General features: G+C 49.1%; 1 long non-coding RNA gene across 2 annotated transcripts; it reads right to left on the reverse strand.

The window, feature by feature from the left end:
- Positions 1–2030: 2030 nt before the first annotated feature.
- On the reverse strand, positions 2031–7154 carry LOC109275655 (uncharacterized). 2 transcript variants are annotated; one of them, XR_002084299.2, is made up of 4 exons: positions 5975–7154; positions 5203–5363; positions 4320–4357; positions 2031–2878 (listed from the first exon to the last, which is right to left on the reverse strand). It is a non-coding gene; the product is annotated as an uncharacterized LOC109275655 (long non-coding RNA). The 2 variants fall into 2 exon arrangements; XR_002084298.2 differs by having other exon boundaries at positions 4320–5363.
- Between the last annotated feature and the right edge of the window lie 14184 nt (positions 7155–21338).

The following is a 21338-nucleotide window of genomic DNA, read 5'->3' on the forward strand; positions in this document are numbered from 1 at the left end:
CAAAACAAATAAACTTAAAAAAATATTTATGAAATGAAAGGACCTAACCGGGACCCTAAATTGACCTTCACAAACGCTTTCCATCCCAGACACATCCTGGTGTTTTCATTATTATCCCACATGACAAATTAGTGGCCAATGTAGTTGTACCGTGTGCAACAAATGTAGAAGCCTCCCATGGTCAGCAGTCGGTTGGCTAATTGAGAAAGCCCACCGAATCAGAGACCCTGATTTGCAGAGACCCTGTAACACAATAAAAGTGTAGAATTCTATTAAATATTAATAAATTTCCCCTAAAGTTCTTTTTTTTTTTTTTGACGTTTATTTATTTTTGAGACAGAGAGAGACAAAGCATGAACAGGGGAGGAGCAGAGAGAGAGGGAGACACAGAATCTGAAACAGGCTCCAGGCTCTGAGCTGTCAGCCCAGAGCCCGACGCGGGGCTCGAACTCACGGACTGCGAGATCATGACCTGAGCCGAAGTCGGCCGCTTAGCCGACCAAGCCACCCAGGCGCCCCAGTTCTTTTTTTTTTTTTTTTTTTTTAAGAAATCTCTACGCCTGACATGGGGCTCAAACTCACAACCCCGATGCATGTTTCACTGACTGAGCCGGCCAGCCCCCCGCTTCCCCTGAACCTGTAGAGCAATCTTAACCATAACGGATTTGATTAAAAAAATGTTTTAATGATCGTTTTTGCCAAGTCTCTTCACCGTATTCAATTTTGTTGTCTTTCTCGTGTACTCACTTGTTCATAGATCTAGCTAATATTTTACCAGCGACCTAAGTATCCTGATAGGCACTCCAGGTAATACTTGCATTGCGGCCTGACAGCTTCCAGCCCGTCCTGGCTCCTTCCACACTGTCCAACGTAGGCCTTTCCCTAATAGAATCCATTGCACATGGGATTCCACCTTCGTCTGCTTCTCAGAAGACCCCCCCCCGCCCCCCCCCCCACCCCGCCTTCCAGCGGACCCAGCGCACTCACTCCATTTATTGTGGAAAAAAGTTTGCGGAAACCAGAAAAGTCAACGAAGTTTTCAGGACATTTCCTGAGATCTGACTCCACATGAAACCCAGTCTTTGAGGCCTGCACAGGCACCGTGGCGAGGCAGGAGGAGCCCCAAATGTGGCAGTCATCTGAAAACAAAAGCTCAGCTCTCTGCAACGTGCTTTCAGGAAGCCAGGGAACTGGGCTTGTGTGTTTACTAAATGCATTTCTATTAATACAAAAATATTACGATTCCACTATGGGAAACTGGAAAAGAGATGAAAGGAGAAGGAATCTTGCCTGCTAACTAAGCCAGTGGTGTTTGGGTAAAGGGTGAATTCGCGAGTTTTGGAAAACTTTCACAAGCATCGGAGCAAATAGGATGGTGCATTAACCGTCAAGTAGCCAGAACGTTTAATTAATGAGAGTCCGAACCGGGAGCGTCTCGACACCCCCGATTGCCAAATAATCCCAGGGGCTGGTGCAAAGCTGGGCCAGCCCTGCTCCGTGAGGATCTGCTGTGGGCTTAGCCTCCGGGCCTTTGCTCCGTAGCCTGGCAAGGTGGGTGGGGTGGAGGCTGGCACAGGAGGATGAGCCAGGGGCCAGGGGTCCCTTTTTGCCTGCCTGTCCCAGGCTGACTGTGGTGGGTTGCACGATTGTTTGATCTGAGGTCAGAGCTAATAGGCACGTTGTCACACAGAATTCCAGGGCAGAGCCACCTGCCACGGGCATCTACCTTATTGCCATCCAATCTGGCTACCGGGTATGCAGGTCTTGGATTTTGGGGTTGGGGAGGCGTTAGGTAATTACCTGGAGAACCTGATGCTTTCTAGAAGTATTGGAAGGCAGCTAGAGGCACTCCCCATGTTTTGGGGGGCACTTCCCTGATCACCAAGCCAGTGGTTCTCAACAGTGGCAATACTGCCTCCTAGGGGTTGTTTAGGAAATGATGTGTGTGTGTGTGTGTGTGTGTGTGTGTTCGCGCAGGAATTTTATAAGCGGGGTTGCTGTCACAACGAATGAAGAGTCAAGAGCCTCACTCTGTTCTACATATAAACACAATTTATCTTTTACAACTTGATACTTCTATGTAAATGAAGGGAAGATTACACTTACGCTTGGTTGGAATCTGACAGAGAATTATTCACCAGTACAATGCCGCTCGTGGGATCTGAGTCACCAACACTCAATTCCGCTTGGCGGTTGTCCTATTTGGGCGAATGCGTGACCAGGCACAAGCACCAGACTACTCCCTTGTTGTCTTCTAGCTGCTGAAATACGTATGAATTTATTATGACCACTTCTCTTTTATTTATCCTTTATCTATTGTGAGGACATTAGAGTGGGCCAGATCAACTCTGGGTAGACACTTGTGCCTGTCGTTTTAGGAGGCTGTAGGGGAGAATTGCACAATATTTGTCATCAAAGGGAGGGCATTGGGTCTGATAGGATCGGATAGTGCTGTTCAAACTGAACCTGAGACCCTCAGCAGTTCTATTACACCGCAATGCTCTGGAGATCAATCGTGCTCTGGAATATTACTGCTCTGGGCTCTGCCCCCGACACCCAGCAGTGACTGTTCCCGTGGCTGGACGTTGTGCTGCTGTAACACAGACGCCCCGACTCAGTCCTCCGCACGTCGTGTTTGGTCCAGCGCTAACCTGGCTTCTTGGAGCAGAGCTGACCAGGCGATAGGTATCGAATCCTAGAAAGTTAGGTGCCGGGCGGGAACTTCTGAGGACAGATGTAGGGAAGGCGGCCGGATAGAAGGGGCTGCCTTTCTTTAGCTTGTTTCAGTCCCTTGTCCAACCTGGAACATCCGCTTCCCTTCACCCAAGCAGATGAAACAGCGGAGAGCCAACGCGTTCGTTCTCCTGGACTCCAAACGCTTAAAAAAACCAAACACCGAAAACCGAACACTTCATTAATGCCAGGCAACTAACAACGCCTTCCTTACAGACAAGAGTATGAATCTGATGAGGAGTTGGACCCTGAAGAAGGTTCTCTGTAGCACGCCTTCAGGAAACAACAGACACCCGGCTTAGCTGCGGTTAGCATGAAAAACAGTTTGCAACGCCTGGGGCCTCCCGGCAGCTCAGCTGGGTGTTTCAGGTGAAACCTCAGACCTTGTAGCGACACTGCTGTTGCCGCCTCCGGCCAGGACCGCTGCCCTCCTCTGAGGAGCAGTCAAGAAGGAATATAGGTTTGTCCCCAGTAGAAGCAGCTCAGGACAGCTGCTTTGAGGACGAGACTCAGGCGAGGCTCACCGGGCGACTCAACTACCCCATCTGCCGACTCAGCCAGGAAATGCAGAAGGTTGTGAGTTTCGGGGCGGCGGGAGGTGGGGGGTGGGGAGGAAAGGAGGCTGATCTGACAGCTAGTACCTTCCACAGACCGAGCCGGTCGGCGGTGACATTTATGAGTCAGAGAAACCCGCACAAGGACGACGCTATTAGCCTCATTTCACAGATGAGGAAACGGAGGCTCCGAGAGGTTGAATTCCTTTTGTCAAGTTCACAGACTTGTTAAGCGGCACGCCGGACTTTTCAAGGTATTCCACTGGCTAGCCACGCGGCGGGGAAAGCTAATTGCACGTCGGATGCTTATAAAGTCTTGCTGTACGTGCTCGTTTCCCGAGCGCTGCATGTTACAGACGCTTCTGCTAAAACGTGTTTTCACAACAACTCTGCTCTTCACAAACACTGATTCGTGTCTTTCCTACCCGCTCTTTCACAGCAGCAACAGAGCTGAGCACTGTCCCCAAACTCCGCCTTCCCCTCCCAACCCCACCGCCCAGCCTCTACCAGGCCTGCCTTGTCCGCTTGGACCAGGCCTCTGCGGAGTCCCCTCCAAAGGGCCCTCTGCCTCCTGCACTTCCGGCTTCCAGAGAGATCTTTCTGAAGGACTCTTCCTTTTCATTCACCACCCTCTTCTTCAGTTCTGCTTTTGGGCACAGTACCTTGACCTCGGTTAGTTATTTTTGTCTGGTTACACTTCCCCTGGTCAAAGAGGAGACCGATACGGAAAGGATATTATATTTGTTTCTATATATAATCTGATCTGAAAGTGCGGTTCATGGAACTCGTCGCAAATGCAAATGTTCCGCCTCACCCCAGACCCGCTGAATCATAAGCTGTGGGCTTCTGGTACCAAGAGCCGCTTGAACAAGCCCTCCAGGGCACTCTGATGCACACTCAGGCTTGAGAACCGCGGGGTGAATGTCGCTCTCTGGTGCTCCTGGAGGTGCTGACAAGCACTGGGGTCTCTTCTAACAAAGGCCGGGGCTGGGAAAGCAAATTTCCAAAAAGCGAGCATGCAAACACACTGACCTTGTAGCTTTCAACCACCTCCCTTCCAAGGTTGGAGCCTGCGTGGGAAGGAAAGCAAGTCTGAGAGCGAGCAGCCTCTTCAAGTTACCCAGGGCCACAGCCAGAGAAAGTAGGACAGTCCCCATCATTTCGGAGTTAACGTCACCAACCCTGGGGGGAGGGGCGGAACGCCTCTCTCATCGGCTCTGAAACACATCATATCACGCTGTCCGTTCCAGGCCTGCGGCAGAGTTTTGGAGGGTCTCCTACTTGGGTTTGAGGATTTGCTAATTTTCACTTGCAGAGAATTTGTTTCTCGGGGGTTTTATCGGATCAGATTCGGCTTGACCGCCCATCACAGAAAACTAAAAAATATCCATAACTCCAAGAGTTTACAGAGACAGAAATCCATGTTTCTCTCACAGGCAAGGCCAGATGCAGGCGGCCAAGGTTTATGATGTCTCCACGATCATCAGGGACCCTGGCTCCATTTTCTTCCCGCTTTCCCAGCCTTAGCGGTTTAATTCATGGTATGAAACGGCTACTCATGATCTCAACATCACATCTAAATTCCAGCCAGAGGGAGGAAAAGAGCAAGTCCCCTTTCTCTGAGGGCACATGCTGGAAGTTAAACATGACATCCACTGCCTGGTCCCTAGTCACGTGGCGTCTCTAGTTGTAGGGGGGGAGGGGGGCTGGGAAATGTACCCTTTATTTTGGACGGTCACAAGCCCCGTGAAAAATCAGGAGTTTTATTACTAAGTGGGAGGGTTGAGGATTAGTAGTCTGCCTCAGACGTCCAATTTTAAGGACTGTGCGTCAACCTCCATCACTTCTGGCTTCCCGGGTCCACCCCAGAGTCTCTTGCCTGAGTTTCTGGGGCCGGTTCTGCCGGAAGACTAACCTCTCTGTTTTTCTCAGTCCTGATGAACTTCACCAACAGCAAGAAATTGTGTAGGTCTTTTGGGAAGCGAGGGAGTTCCGAACTGCTCATTTATTCTCTACGTTATTTCACGCAACTTGCTTTGGAGACTCCCGAGGTCGCGAGGGTCCTTCTGTGATTCTCTGGAAAACAGCACAGTGTTGTGGGGTTTTTTTTGCTTTTTGTTTTCTGTCAGAACATAAGGCAAAGCGGCCTTTGCTGGGTCATAAGTCATGAATTTGGCACGGATTCCAGCCACCGTCAAGCGTGTTCTAGGGAACTGAGGTGGTCCAGCCCAGAAGCTTCCATTTGGGTGCCTTAAGCACCAAACAACTCTTAATGTTGAGGCCTTGGGAGCCTTCATGTATGTAGTTTAGCGTCATCACTGCCCCTGAGCCTATCTATTCTTGAAATGCCTCTGGGGTATATTCTAGAATACTCTAGAATATTCTAGAATATCTTAATATTCTGGGGTATACTCTAATATAAAGGCTATATTCTAGCCTTTTTTTCTGGACCGTTATGTCTCACAAATACCGTATCTCACATTTCTGAAATTTCTGATGGCGGTTAGCTCCTATGGGAGGTTCTAGAAACTGCTTCACTGTGTGCTCCACAGCCATATGGACCCATCGTTACCGAGCACCCAGGCCTGTGAGAAAGAGCACGGTGAGGGATCACCCTCTCCAGCCTAAGCAGGGCTGCCGCAAGCAACGATGCTAACAGAAATCCAACCTACCCGGGGCTCACGCACCTGAAAAATGCCGGGGTAGGTCTCACTTTGCAATGCTCCAAGGGGTCAGATCGTGGCGTGTGGGTTCTTCATTCTCGGCCTCTTGGTTGTGCTTTCTTGGTTGGGCTTCATCCTCAGGCAGCCTTTCTCCAGGCGGCAGAAAAGATGACTTAATCCCTGAGGGTAACGCCCTGGGGTCCTCCGCGGTATGGACAGGCACAAAGAGGTGCCGGGATAGAAACACTTGAGAACTGCTGGGCTACACACGGTGTTCAAGGCTTTGCTTGGCGGCCGGGCTCCCATGTAGACGGGCCCGCATTATGCATGTGCCCCACCCGTGCGGTACAAGCGGGGTCAGCCGCGCCCCAGACTTACCAGAGTGTTCTCCAAAGGAAAGCAGATTTTGTCGCCAGGAGAGGAAGACTCGTGGCTTAACCAACAGCAGAGATACCCCTTGACCGCCCCAGATGCCGTGTTTGTTTACAGGAAACCAAAGTCTCACATGCATTTGGAATGACAACGTACGGAGTTGCCCAATGGCACAGAGAGGAAAAAAAAAAAGGAAAATCCCTGGAATCTTTTCCCACGAGACCCAGATTTCCACGCTCCCCACGTCCCTTTGGTCCGGGGCCAAGGGAAGTGGAGAGAAGCTGGTATAAATGCGTGGGGGCTGGTCCTGTGGAAGGAGGCCTGAAGAAAATTCCACGTAAAGATTTTTAGTTGGTTGGGGTTTGGGGAACTCTTTTCACTAGGGGCCAAATCTCATTCTAGTGCTTTTCGCCTGTGGCCATGGGGATGGTCAGGAAATGACTGTGACAAATCCCCAAACGGACTAGCCCACTAGACAATTTACGAGGAAAAACCCTTGTTCAGAAAGGGTAGTGAAGGGCGCATGACTCAGCTTCTTCCACAGATACTGCCCATTCTGTCGGGAAGGAAAACAAAGAGGGAAAAACAGAGAGATGGGATGTTACTTCATCCAAAAGGTATGGCTACGATTTCTCCAGGACAGAGCCGATTCTGTAATATGGGGACTGTTCCAGAAAGGGAGGCTCAAAACTTCCCCCCCCCCGGGGACAGGCTCCCGTGGCCCAGGTGGACACCAGACTGTGATCTCTACCTTAGGACGGGAACGCTTCCACTTGATAACCAGCCAATGAGCTTTTTAAGCCTCTAAATCTTCATGCATTTTTTGAAGGGCCTTTTATTAAAGACATTTTCATGGGAACGTTATCATGAACATCCACGTGCTCACCACTCAGCTTTCAGTTATCACCCCACCAATCTTGTTTTATCTATATATTCCCACCCATTCCCTCCGCCCCCATGGGATTATTTTGCAGCTATCGTCTAACACATCCCAGTATTTTAAGTAACTATTTTTTAAAAGATTAAAAAAAAAAATCACAGAATTATAAAACGTTTTAATGGTGTCGCGGACTGACTTCTACAAACTCAGCAGTCAGAATTAGATACACAAGCCCCTCCCAATTCTGTTTTTCTCCCCCCCCCCCCCCCACCCCCCATCTGCCTTCTTCCCGCGTGAATCACTGCAATCGAGAATAATTACGGAGATATTTGGACATCCCCTGTGCCAACAGCATCATCTCTAATAATTATGCGCCCCAGGTCCAAGAACTGTGAATCTTTGTAGGCAAATCTGCACATGCTTGCATTTTTCCTCCCATTTTGAGGCCAAATGGCCTCAACATTTGGTTTGCCTTGCGCGTCCTGCATCCCAGGCGCCCCCCCCCCCTTCCCCCCCCCCCCCCCCCCCCCCCCCCCCCCCCCCCCCCCCGGCATTTGAAGGAAATCTCTGCCTCTGTCTGGATTTCCTCACATGCGTTCCCCGAGGCAGCGTGAGTTGCGAAATACCAGAATGGTTACAGCAGAGATGTCTGTTCTGAAAACCAGAGGGCGGAGTCTGACCGACGGTGCCAATGGCAGGACGCCGTATCCCAACCGGGACGCAGGGACGCGTCTAGATACGCGGGTCCACAGCTTCTCGGGCACTTGCCGGGGATTGGGATTGGACCCACGCAGCCTTGAAAAGATTTAGAAAAGACGATCTTTGTGTGTAAATAAAAAGAAACGACGTAGAACTCCGGAGTAAGTTAACTATAAAGTGGATTCCGAAGTGCTAATTAAAAAAAAAAAATGATGCAACTCATCTTGTTTATTGAGTCTAAATTTGAACTCTCCCGCTCCTCTTTTTTTTGGGGGGGGGGGGGTTGTGGTTCCTCTCATGAGATTTTGGCCAAATTCTAGTCACCTTTGGAATTTAAGACCAAGTCCCTGTTCATTTAAAATGCTTTAACCTTGGGGCGCCTGGGTGGCGTAGTCGGTTAAGCGTCCGACTGCAGCCAGGTCACGATCTCGCGGTCGGTGAGTTCGAGCCCCGCGTCGGGCTCTGGGCTGATGGCTCAGAGCCTGGAGCCTGCTTCCGATTCTGTGTCTCCCTCTCTCTCTGCCCCTCCCCCGTTCATGCTCTGTCTCTCTCTGTCTCAAAAATAAATAAACGTTAAAAAAAATTTTTTTAAATGCTTTAACCTTGAACTTGATTTAAATCTTGGCTCTTCCGTGCTCTCCAACTCCAGTGGAGGCCCGGGCTGTGGGCCTGGCTGCTTGGAAGGGAGCCGGGGTCCGGGGCTGACAGTCCTCTACCCGCTGCCTCTACGGATTCAAGCTTCTGGAGGGTTGGAGAGAGGCCGGGGGTGTGATGACTGGCTTCGGTGACCACGTGTCAGAGTGGGGAGGGACTCCTAGCACCCCTCCTCTTACCTCCGGGCTCCTTCACATGCGGGCAGGCCCCTTGCAAACAACTCCAGGGTCTGTCCCCATTGTCCCCATCTTCTTCGCAGGGACGAGACACCAGAGTCCCTCAGGCTCCGCGGGAGAGGCTATTCCCACCGGGCCTCTGACTTCACCAGCACAGATATTAGACTTTCGGTAGAAGTATGTCCCCCTCTCTTGAGGGCACACGTGCTAAGTACCCCTCTCTCCTTCCCCATGGCGGTGGGGGGTGGCGGTGGAAAAGGAAAGCACGTTACACTCCTAGACTCTCAGAGCATCCTTCCAAGAATGCTTGTTCCTGGGCCTTGCTCGCGAGGCAGGAACCACGCACACCCGTGAGTCCTGCAGCTCAGACGCACCTGGCCGGAGAACGGCTGCCCTTTTTCATTCCTACGAGCCCCCCACATTGGCATGGGGACTCCTTGCTGGGCTCCCTCTCGCTTGGCTCTAGGGATGGGGAGCTCTTCTCCTCATCCCCATACGCAGGGCATCCCCGGCCATCCAGAACAGTCTCCTCTGCTGGCTGTCTACACCTCCTTCTCCCACAGCCTGCGGTTGGGTGGGGAGGCAGCGGGGGGACACCCAGTTCTGAGCAGGAGCTGCTCCCTCGGCCCCGTGGGGAGGTGGCTGCTCCCTAGATACTTGGGGGTACTCACTTTAGAATGTGGGGGTTCCGAATGCATTTTGTCTTCAGCCTTGGGCCAAAACACAATCTTGGCCCAATGGGAAAAACCCATTTCCTGGGCAGGACCGGCAGCGTGCCAAAGCCACCTGTAAATGCACACTTAGTGTTGAAGAGGCAGCAGAGAGTTTGTGAGAGGGCTTGCTTTGTTGGCTAGTCTGTAGGTGGTTGCCCTCCCTTCAGAGGGGCGTGAAAGTCAGCATAGGTGGTGTTACCTAGCATGAATCCAGTTTTGGCTTGGAGAACAAAGACCCTCGGGAAAATTCTGTACAGAAAGACATTTAAAAAAGGCGATGGGGCTTCAGCGTGTGTCCACACAGGCCTGAGATTTCATTCACTAGACTATAAGCCCAGACACCAGGGACCAGGACCGGTCTTGAGACCTAATGGATTTGCAGCGCTCGCCACAGTGTATGTCACATAGGGGGCAGCCAATGTGTATTTTCTGAATGACTGGAGGAAGAGAAGTAATTGGGGGCCACCAGAGGCTGCGTCCCTAGCAACTGATTGTTTCCTGCGAACGTTTTCTGAACTCTAACCGCCCCAAGCACTCTTCTAGGTTCTCCGGGACCTATGAAGATAGTTAAACTCCTGTCCTTGAGAAGCTTACGACTAAGAGTGGGAGACAGATGGACGCACCTACCTGCCCAATAAAGTCTCCAGATTCTATTCGGGAGAACGCAAGGACCCCGTCTTTGAAGGCAGCAAGGGGTGGGGGGTGAAGCCCCTGGTGTGGCTCCTACCAGGACACAGCCCTGATCCGAACTGTTTCAAGTGAAGCCGGATCCCTTCCTTCATGTTTCCTTAATATGACATGGGGGTCACCTCGCTGGTAATGGGAGTAGCTCAGGAACCCTCACAGTCACAATGATGGGGGAGACAACATTCACAGAACTGGAAGAGGGGGTGCATTTGAGATCACAAAGTTCATGGGTTGTCTTGACTTCTCCCCTTCTCCCCTTCTCCTTCCCTGGGGACTAGCTATGCCCACATTTAGCTCTCAGGTTAGATTTTTTTTTTTTTTCCTCCTCGTTCTATCTCACCGATTCTCTCAAAATTGCTTTCTGTTGAGTCTTAGCATGGAATCAGGTGACTAATGTCTCCACGTACCTGCTGGTTGATGAATAAATCAGCTCTCATAACCGAAAACTATAGCCTAAGTGCATGGTGCTTAGGAAGGGAAGTCACTGGGGAGAATTTCAGGCTTGACACAGACTCATGACGGTGGGGTGCTTGGTATTTCAGGTTGTCAGTTGCATATTCCCCGTTCCCTCAGAGGGTGGCCCTTCATTCCTCTGAGGTCCCTTCCATGCACCTGGATCTCGTTAGCCTTGAGTGACCCCGGGGCAACTTAGAACAGAACCAGACCCCTTGGTCGCACGAGGGGACTTTGGGAATCAAGTAAAAGGCACAAAAGAGCCGGGATCGCTCGAGAAAGGGATGCTTGGGAGATGACCATGCACCTCTCTGCAAAACGGGTGCAGCCTTCCAGTGCATCTGGCCATGAGGAGGCCACCGAATGGAACGTCAAGTCCAGTGGTCAGGGAACAGAGCAGAGAAAGACCCACGTGCCACCAAGTGGGTGTTGATTCTCCAAGAAAGACTCACTAAGAGAAAATGCTCCCCTATACCAAGCATGGATTTTATCTTCGGTAGAAGGATGCCCATGTAGCTACGAAAGCCAATTCCCTGGGGCTACTTCTGTTTGTTTGGAACAACCAAATCACATCGTATCAACCCAATGGCTTCCATCCCACCTCGCATGAATATTTATAGATAAAGTGTATACCAATCGGGTGAGCGGTATTGGACCTCAGCAGCCAACAGCGCCATAGACTAAGCCCTGGAAGAAAAATGTACTTGGCTCCCGTCCTAGGAAGGCTGTTTCGAAGGGACCTCTTTTTGAAATGTTTTCCAGCTGTTATTTCCTTTCTGAATAATCCGAGCCTAATTCAATTTGTGGCACCTTTCTCTTTTCCAGATTTTTTTTTTTTTTTCCAGAAGGCAAATTATCCACATCTGGCTCTCTATAATCATATATGTGTTCCGCTGGTTTTGGCTGAGACTTTTACTGAATTGTAGATAAATGACCCCGCTGGAACACTGGAGAAGTATTCCACATTCCATGGCACGGTGGCAGCCTACAAGATGCTGTGCGTTATCTCCGGAATGCTGGGGGTAAAAAGGTCGCAACCTTCCCTGAGCGCTGACTCAGGGCATATCCGGCACATCGTCATGTTACTGTGGGGGAGAAGGCAGGGCAGAGAGAGCCGAGAATGCCCATGGATTCCAGTTAAAAACAAAAACAAAACCCCCAAACCCCAAACAACAAAACTTAACTTTGGAAACAGTTCCATCCTCATATATCCTCAAAACGATTCATAAAGCCACATGGGGCTCCATAGATACAGCTTTCCTTCTGGTTTAACAATTTCCCCGCCCAGCTCTCATTCCCGGCGTGGTTGGCAGGGGTGTGAGAGATGGAAGACGGTAGAAAGCCACAGGAAGTAGACTGGAGGAGGAATAAGAATTTGGAACATCGTCACCTTGCTGGACATGGACGAGAATTGGGAGTCCCTGAATCACCTGGGGATCCTGGTGAAGACCACGCCAGGTGGAAGAGGAGCTTAACTGGATCGACGAGCTGCATGGACTTCATTCTTCCCTCCCATGCCTGGGAACCAGCCTACAAAATATTAGCAACCTGTGCCAGGGCCCATGAAGGGAGGGAGGCAACAGAGTGGGCAAAGCTTGTGTCTGCCGCCCTCCCTCACACCCTTCCAGGGGCATCCCCGTCCCCCTCCACATGCTGGCCATCGACTTGATTCCTGATGAAACGTGAACGGAGAGAGAAGTTTTCCTGGACGCTATCTCAGGATGTGCCAGTTTCCAGGGAACCCACATTATGCATCAGGCACAAAGGACTGAATAATTGAACCGTAAGAGCCGTATCTGCATTCCCGACTCTTGGTGGAGTTCTAAATCGATCTGCTTCTCTCCTGCTCCAATCAAAGTCCAGAGCAGAGTCCACTCGTCCTGCATGACAAATGAGTCTTTGCCAGTCACGGTGCGATTCACGGAGCAGTAGCAGTGACATCAACCTGGCAGCGCGTCCCAACGCGAATTCAGACCCTGTGTTGCCCACGTGCGCTGAATCGGAGGCCTCACTTTCAAAAGCCCTCAGATGATCCATAGGCACGATGAGGTCTGAGAATCCCCGGTTAAGCAGGTGGCTTTCAAACTATGGGCTGCCACCTAGTAGTAAGTCATGAAATCAACTTTGTGGTTGGGCCCATGATTAAAAAAAAAAAAAAAAAAAAAAAAAAAGAAAAGAAATCCTCTAGGGAATGTATAAGAGCACATCGTGCGGAGGAAGGGTAAATATGGCGGGACTTCTGTTTCCATCGCTGTGAATACTGGGTCAGTGTGCAAAATGGGTGGCTTCTCCCCTCCCTCACTCCCATGGGTCATTGTCAAAAGTGTGTGGAAAGCACCGGTCTTGAGGTCTGGTTGGTTACGTAGGCAGTGTAAGCTTTCCCCTCCCATCAAGGTCGCACACCAGATGGATGCCTGCAGCTCACGAATTTACCCTCTCTGCAGATACACCTGCATGAAAACATGCTTTCTTGGCCTTTTACCATGAAGAAATAAGGTCGTATGTGTTGATCAGTGACTATTTAATAAGGACTCATTGGACATGTTCCTTCTAGAAAAAACAACTCCTGGACGACAGCATGTTTCCTTCGATTGTGTTATTTAACCTATTATGTATATAGTATCTTTTATTGAGAGAGACAGCACGTGCAAGCACGTGCACATGAGCAGGGGAGAGGGGCAGAGGGAGACAGACTCTTAAGCAGGCTGCACCCTCAGTGTGGCGCCTGATTGGGGCGCGATCCCACAACCCTGGGAGTATGACCTGAGCCAAAAGTCAAGAGTCAGACGCTCAATCAACTGGGCCACCCAGGCACCCCATATTATATATTTTTTTGAGTCTTGGCTTCCACTTTTCCTTAGGCCATATCTAGCACTAAATAGCTATAACACTTTGCTATTCTTTCATCATTTCCTTGAGAATATATCATATATATTCTGTGAAGTCACACATGATTCCAACATGGCAGGAGAGGGTGAGGCTGGGTGGCTGAGCTGGGTGTATCCTACAGGATTAATCTGACAGTGAATTGATGTTTGCTTTGAAAGATGCCTGTGTCTGTTACGAATGTTCTAGCTTTGTGACCTTGGGCAAGCTGTTTTACCTCACAGTGTATGTATACAATAGGGATAATAAAAGTACCCGCCCTGGGGGGTTTTGTGAAGACAAAACGGGTGAATTCTATCAAATTCATTATGAAAAATATTGACTGGACTCCCACTGTATACTGGGCATGGTGGGAGATGCTGGGAATATAGTAGAGACAAAGAGAGATCCTGCCCCCGTGGGGTTTCCAGTCTCTCAAGGAAGCAGACAACAGGCAAGCAGCAAACTCTCACAGAGGCAGGCAGGCAGTCAAGAAACAAGGCACTCACTTCTGCAGTCTCCCTCAGGGTTGCCCTTCTGTCCTCCCCCCTTCAAGAACCTTCCATGGTCCAGAAGGAGATACAGGGTCCTGACAGATGGCCTTAAGGCTTTTTCTGGGCTGTGGCTGCTTCTCTAAGACATTTCCTACCACCTCCCTGCTTGTGTATTTCGTTCCAGCCACAATGACCTCATTGCTACTTTCTGAGCATAACCAGGCAGGTCTGCCTCGGCGTCTTGCTCAAATCTCTATGTGGATCGTTTCTCCCCCAGATCTCCTTATGGCTCACCTCTCCCTTCGTTCAGGTCTCTGCTCACAACCCCTCTGTTGGGGAGGTCTTTCCAGAAGATCACACCTAAAGTAGGCCCTCCTACTCTCATTCTCTCTCTATTCTTCTGCTCTATTTTCCCCCATAGCTCTTTTTATGTATTTTTTACTTATTTTTTTAAAAGTTTTTTTTTTTTTAAGTTTATTTGAGAGAGAGAGAGAGCGTGCATGTGAATAGGGGAGGGGTTGAGAGAGAGCGAGAGAGAGAATCCCAAGCAGGGATTTGATGACGGGGGCTTGAACTCACAAACTGCGAGATCATGACCTGAGCTGAAATCAAGACTCAGTTGCTTAACTGACTGAGCCACCCAGGCGCCCCCATAGCTCTTTTTAACGTGGACATATACCATAATGGTAAATTTTATGTGTAAACTTGGCTACGCCCCAGTACCTAGATATCTGGTCAAAAGTTATCCTAGATGATCCTATGAAGTTATTTTTTTTTAAATATGAGATTACATGTAAATTGGTAGACTTTGCATAAAGCAGATTGTCTTCCATACGTGGGTGGGCCTCACCCCATCAGTTGAAGACCTTAACAGAAAACCACTGATTTACCCCAAAGAAGGAATTCAGCTAGCAGGTTGCCTTTGGGTTCTCTACAATATCAACCGTCAACTCTTCTTGAGGTCTCCAGCCTGCCAGCCTATCCTTCTGATTTTGGACTTGCCAGCCTTTACAATCACATAAGCCAATTCTTTTTTTTTTTTTTTAATGTTTATTTATTTTTGAGAGACAGAGAGTGAGTGGGGGAGGGGCAGAAAGAGAGGGAGACAGAATCCGAAGCAGGCTCCAGGCTCTGAGCCGTCAGCACAGAGCCCGACGCAGGGCTCAAACTCACAAATGCGAGATCATGACCTGAGCTGAAGTTGGACGCTTAACCAACCGAGCCACCCAGGTGCCTGTCACATAAGCCAATTCTTAAAGTAACTCTCTCTGTATAAATACATATATATTACACACACACACACACACACACACACACACACACACAATCAATATATCTACCTATCTGTACACACACATGCATCCTGTTGGTTCTGTTTCTCTGGAGAACCCTAACACATACATTTGTTTTTGCCTGCACCAAAAGGCATACTCCAGGAGACAAGGGCCGTATCTTACCACTATTCTGTCCTTGGTCCTCAATGAATTTTTACTGAAGGGGGCAAGAATTTCAGATTCGAAAAGATGGATAAGCAGGGTGATGAATGCCAAAGGGTAGGTTGGAAATTTCCTTCTTGTACTAGGTGGAGTGGTATTCCTTCCCGCTTCCCCAAAATTCACGTGTACCTTGGACCTGAGAACGAGACCTTCTTTGGAAGCAGGGTCTTCCCACGTCATTACACTGAGGTGAGGTCACATTGGATTAGGGTGAGCCCTCGTCCAATAAGCAGCGTCTTTGTGAGAAGAGAAAATAGCGACGTAGAACGCACAGAAAGATCACGTGAAGGCAGGACAGCAGGTGACGTCCGAGGCAGTAACACCAAGGACTGCCGGCAACCTCCAGCAATGGGAGAGAAGCGTGGATGGCTTCTCTCGCAGAGCCTCCAGAAGGTACGACACCTCTCAGATGCCCAGTCACCACAACTGTTAAGAAATGCTGTTGTTCAAGCCCCCGGTTGTGGTGCTCTGCTTTGGAGGCCGGAGGAAGTGAAGACACCCGTCTCACGTCTCTGTTTCCCAGAACCTTGCAATTCAACTGCAGCTGCCCCCATAGACCCCCTGAGTTGCCTTTCCCTGTGCACCATTCCCCCCCCCCCCCCCCCACAAATGCTGAGTGCAGGCTCCCACCTGGCCACTCTGGAACCTTGTATCTACAAGTGAACAGGTGATTAAAATCTGCACAGAGAGCTGAGGGTGTTTCAAAAGGACAGCAAGCCTCTTCAAAGCTTGAGGGTCCGGGCTGGGAGGAAATCAGCTTCTGGTTCTGCTGAATCAAGACCTGAGCCCATGGGGTGACAGCCAACCCCACAGATGGGACGTCTGGAGGTGACGAGAAGGAGCGTTCACCCAGCTCTTGGTTCACAAGCTTTTAATTTTTTTGATGTTTATTTTTGAGAGAGACAGAGTGCGAGCAGGGGAGGGGCAGAAAGGGAGACACAGAATCCGAAGCAGGCTCCGGGCTCTGAGCTGTCAGCACAGAGCGCGACGCGGGGCTCGAACTCACAGACCGGGAGATGGTGACCTGAGCCGAAGTTGGATGCTTAACTCATTGAGCCACCCAGGCGCTCCTACAAGCTGCTTCTTGAATTAAGAAGGCTGGAGAAATTATATGTGGAGTAGTCTCCCAGATTTCCACGGACAGTGATTTCACCCAGAGGATTCTCTGCCGGTGCTGGAGGCCCTGTGTGGCCGTCGTGTGGGTGCTGCTGGGTGCAGGGTGCTGGGTGGGGGAGGAGGGGCGGGGGATCGCTCCTGCTGGCACGAGCTGGGACTGGCTCTCAAAGCACTTTTCCTTCCCAGAACTCCTCAGTTTGTAATTGCAGATTTTTGTACTCAATTGATTTTGCCTGGGAGGAGGATCCTTGTCTGTTTTGCCGGAGTCCCAGGAGGATGGGGATTAGGACTTTGTTGCTCCCTGTTGTGTCTGCTGTGCATAGCAGTGTGCAGCTTACAACAAGTATTTGAGAAATATTTGAAGGAAAATGAGATGTATCGATATAGGCCCACTATCAGGGCGTTAAAGGCCCCCTGCGGAAGTGTGCTTAAAATCTTGGAGGTATCCTCCCTTTATGAAACTCCCCCATCTTCCCCATGGCCTAATTGATAACAATTCCCCTGTTCTTGTCTTCACATAGAGGACTTCAGCTACCAATTCATGAGGCTTCCTGCCCATCCTGACTTTTTTTTTTTTAGGTAGTCAACCTTTTCCCTCCTCCAAAGGCAGCCTTGCTTGGAATTCTAATCCAGAATCAGTTGAAAATGGAGTTGATCGCAGTGGAATGGGAGTATGGGGTGGAACTCTCACAGGCCTCCCCGCTTTGTGAGCCCCTAAGGCCTCTCCAATGGTCCCCAGAGATTTCTGGCTTGACAAGCCCACGCTGGGGGTCCTAGAGGGTCCTCTCCAGCTGGAGACATGGGCCTTTGAGACTCAGATTCAATGGAACCTGGGCCTTTAGACCTTGACTCAGACTCAAATGTTGGGTCCACACTCAGACCCCAACAGGCGGCCTGCCCAGAATGCAGGGTCCAGCTCTTGGGAGAAATGTCTCGATCTCCTTGTATTCACCTTGTAAGAAGACAGCTCAGTTCCGCAAGACGGGGAGTCAGTACAAAACACAGCACAACCACGTAAGAAAAATAACTTTGTTATTAAGCATATATAATCTTACCAAAAGTACTTCATAGTATCACATCCGTAACTGTTCCAATACTAGCTCAGCTGTTATATAGACCTGTTATAAATAATGAACATGGCTACTGAAGCACAGGAGTAATCGCTAGGAAATAAAAAACCATCGTGACACATTAAATCCCCAGGGCACATGCTTCAGGATCTAATAATGTTCAAGTCTCAGGGGGATGCGTGAAAGGGTCTTTCCTTCTTCTTTGATTTCCCTAAAGCAGTAATATTTTTTGAGCAGATGAAGTCCAAGATTTTATGCTTTAGCAATCAGTCATGGTTTTTTTTTTTTTTTTTCCAAATGGAAATTGTTTTTTGATTTGTTGTGAAATACACATGCTGACCATGCCAGGAAAAATTTCATCTATTTCCCTGAATTCATTATTAATAACTTGAGACGGCTCTATTCTATTAGTTGTTTGGCCTGGATTCCCGTATATAAATTTCCTTTTCAGGAAGGTTATCGGAAAGATGTCAAGGTTGCACAATGAGGCGGCTGTGTCTCTGACAGGCTGGAGTTGGGGAGAGGAGGAGGGGCAGTGACCCCCAAAGTACGGTGAGGGATTTGCTCTCAGCCCAAGGAGATGCCTGGTGCTTAGTTACGGAGAATATCTCCTTCCCCTGCCTGCCTGGAAAAAGCGATCACGAGGCAAACAGTTGTGAACCCTGGAAAGGGAGCATGACCAGTGTCCCCTTCACCCGATACTTGGTGGGGTAATACTCCTCCCTCCATGCCAATGTGTATTTATTATTTACCTGTATGAACCCACCTGAGTTCATAGAGTAGAAATGACTTCAGTTGGTCAGTTCACTCTGTAGCAGGTGTTGGACTTAACAGAGGACAGAGAAGACAGCATTGCCCTTGTGCCCCCATACTCTTTGGCCTGGGAAAGCATGTAATTTCTCCTTCTGGAATTTAGGAAGGGAGGAGGGTTTTCCTAAACTAAAATGGTGCCTTCTGTGCACTATTTTCAACGGCATTATTTTTATTCCCACTGCTTTCCAAAAAGAAAAGCAATTATTAGGTCCTATTCTAAGTTCTAGTCATCAGGGTGCAAAAAATGAAAGTCAGTATTTCGCTAAGGGGTTGAGGAGGTGTACAAAGATCTTTTTCCCCCCATAAAACATGGGGCGGCTCAGCAAAACGGTAGCAAATTTTATCCCCCGTTAGGTTTTGAGAAGCCCCTGTTTTACATAGTGAGCTTTGGTTTTCTATCCAAAACTAAAAGATACATTAGGATTAACAATGCACTATTAGGTCTTATTTTTGAAAAGTACAATTTGGACCTACAGAGAACCTTTTTAGTCCGGGGGAGCAGTCCGTGGTTTTGAAAATCTGAGGATGAACAATTATTTTATAAGCTGATCTAGCAGACTGAGATCATACGACACAGGTTATTGTGTGTTTGGCTAGAGAATATTATCTAGTCTCATGAATCCCAACTATTCCTTCCTTCAGTTCATTTTTTTAATGAATTATCCTAGCCTCCCGTCAAACATGCTCTTCGGTTGTATATTACGAACATTTGACAAAAAAAGAGACATATTTCCAAACACAAATCCTCATTTAAAAAAAAAAAATCAAAGATGGACCTAATCATTTCTCATGGAGCCTGTGCAGAATTTTCTTTAGCATTCATCCATCCACACCCTTTAATTATTGTGTTCCACGAGCCGGCAACGTTAAATGCTTTCCAGATGGGAATCCACGGCCGCTCAGTTCAGCTCTTAGTGAACCCGAGGTTGGCGAGGCCTTCTGCGGTGAAGATGGGACTCCGGAGAGACTGGGGAGCGACGGAAAATGCTAGAGAAGGCGCACTGAGAACGTGTTTGCTTGTCGCTGTAACTTTCTGATGGACCGTCACTGGGGATTTTGCAGGAGAAAGAAACAGTGGTGTTGGGGGTCCGTGGAAACTCCAGCCACCAGCTGGCCGACTGGAATCCCAGGGTTTTAACTTGATGGCAACAGGGGGAGGGAGGCTCTTGTCACTTGAGATGCGCGCACAGAAGCCCTGCCTATCGTTCTGGAGGAAGAAGACGGAAAGATGGAACGACAAACACCAACAGTGGCTTTTAAAGAAGCTTTCCCAGGAAGATAGTTCTGTGGTGGGTGAAAAGGTGATGGAATGAGTAGACACACCCTTCCCAGAAATACAGGGACAAACTGCAGGGTGGGGAATAGGAACCCCAACATGAGCAGGCGTGCGTGTGCCAGCGAGCATCTGTGCGGGTCCACGCCGGGGTGAAGGGCCCCGAGCAGGTGGCCGCCTTTCCATGTGGTAGATGCGAACATGGACTTGAGGAGCCCCACGTGCTCCCCACCAAAACCAAGACGTTCCCCCAATGATGTTCCAAGGCAGAAAATGCTCCTGGTCTCTTCAGCACTGCTCTCGCTCCAGTCTCTATGGAACCAGAGGCGGCCTTTTTCTGGAAAGGCTCGCGGCTGTGCGAGCAAACACAGACTCAATGGCGGGTTTGAGAATACACCACTTTCCCAACTGCTTCCCGCATTTGCTGAGGAAGGGGAATCAAGAAGGCCTGTAAGAACTGGAACCTGGACTAAGTTATGGAAAATTAAGGAAAAATGGGAAGAGCGGGAAGCAAATTTCTGCCAAACAAGAAAAACTGTTATTTCCCTCTGCATCCAAGAGAACTTCTAACAGCGTATCTGTGTTGGCAAGCTTCACCCGCCCCAGACAAGGACTTCCAATTCCCAACGATGGCAAATTTACTTGCCTTTGCAGATTCAGTGGGGTCCCTGCCTGAGGCTATCCTTCTCCTTCCCCCACAACCCAAGTGAGCGACCTCCTTGCAGCCTCCAGCCCCAGTGCACACCGATCCAACAAGGATCAGGGCGTAATGGCACCTTCTGGGCACCCAGTCTGAGCCTGGCCATTCAGTGCGTCTCCCTAAGGGTCAGCCACCCTTATTTAATATCTGTGATTTACTGAGCAAGCCCACTCATTTGATCAAGCGCTTTAAAATGTCCTGGCAAAGCCCATTGTTCTAATGGGAATAAGGGTTCTTCATTTGTTTGCTTTGTTTTGAGAAGAGTTTTTACTCCTATTGCTACAGGCAACTTGCAGATATGCAGGGCATGAACCCTTAATGGTCATATTTGAACTTAGAATGTGGCAACTTATAGGACAGTAAACATAGGACTCTAATTTTTCTCCATTTTCCCTAATATCCGTTCCTACTCCATTCCCTCCTTTCTTTAATCAAAATTGGGAAACGAGGTTGGATAAGAGAGTAGAACATTTAAAATATATTAGACTGTTAGATTGACAAGGAAAAAGAATTATCTGCCAAGGTAAATATACATTATTGCCTTCCTGTTTTAATTGAAGAAGCCTAATTTTGATACTGAGTGATTACTGATTTTGGACACATATCCATCTATATATTTTTAATAAGTAACCTCACATTTTCTCAGAACTTACCTTGCCACTTTTTCCATTTGGATATTCTGCCAAACTTTAAGATACCATGAGAGTACTTAACTCAGAAATCCAGAAATTCCTCAGTATGAAGGAGGGAAAGTTCCAATGTAGAACAGCCAACCCCCAGCACCCGCCTCCCCCCTCCCCCCCCCCCCCCCCAATGGCTCTTGGAAGGAAACATGTAATTAGCGACTTACTCCCTCATGTCTCCGGCAGGGGGACTGTGAGAACAGTATTTGGAAGAAGAGGAGGAAGGAGGAGGCAGGAAAAGAGC

The sequence above is a fragment of the Panthera pardus genome, unplaced genomic scaffold (genome assembly GCF_024362965.1).
Source record: "Panthera pardus isolate Hobbes unplaced genomic scaffold, ASM2436296v1 HiC_scaffold_15, whole genome shotgun sequence".
NCBI lineage: Eukaryota > Metazoa > Chordata > Mammalia > Carnivora > Felidae > Panthera > Panthera pardus.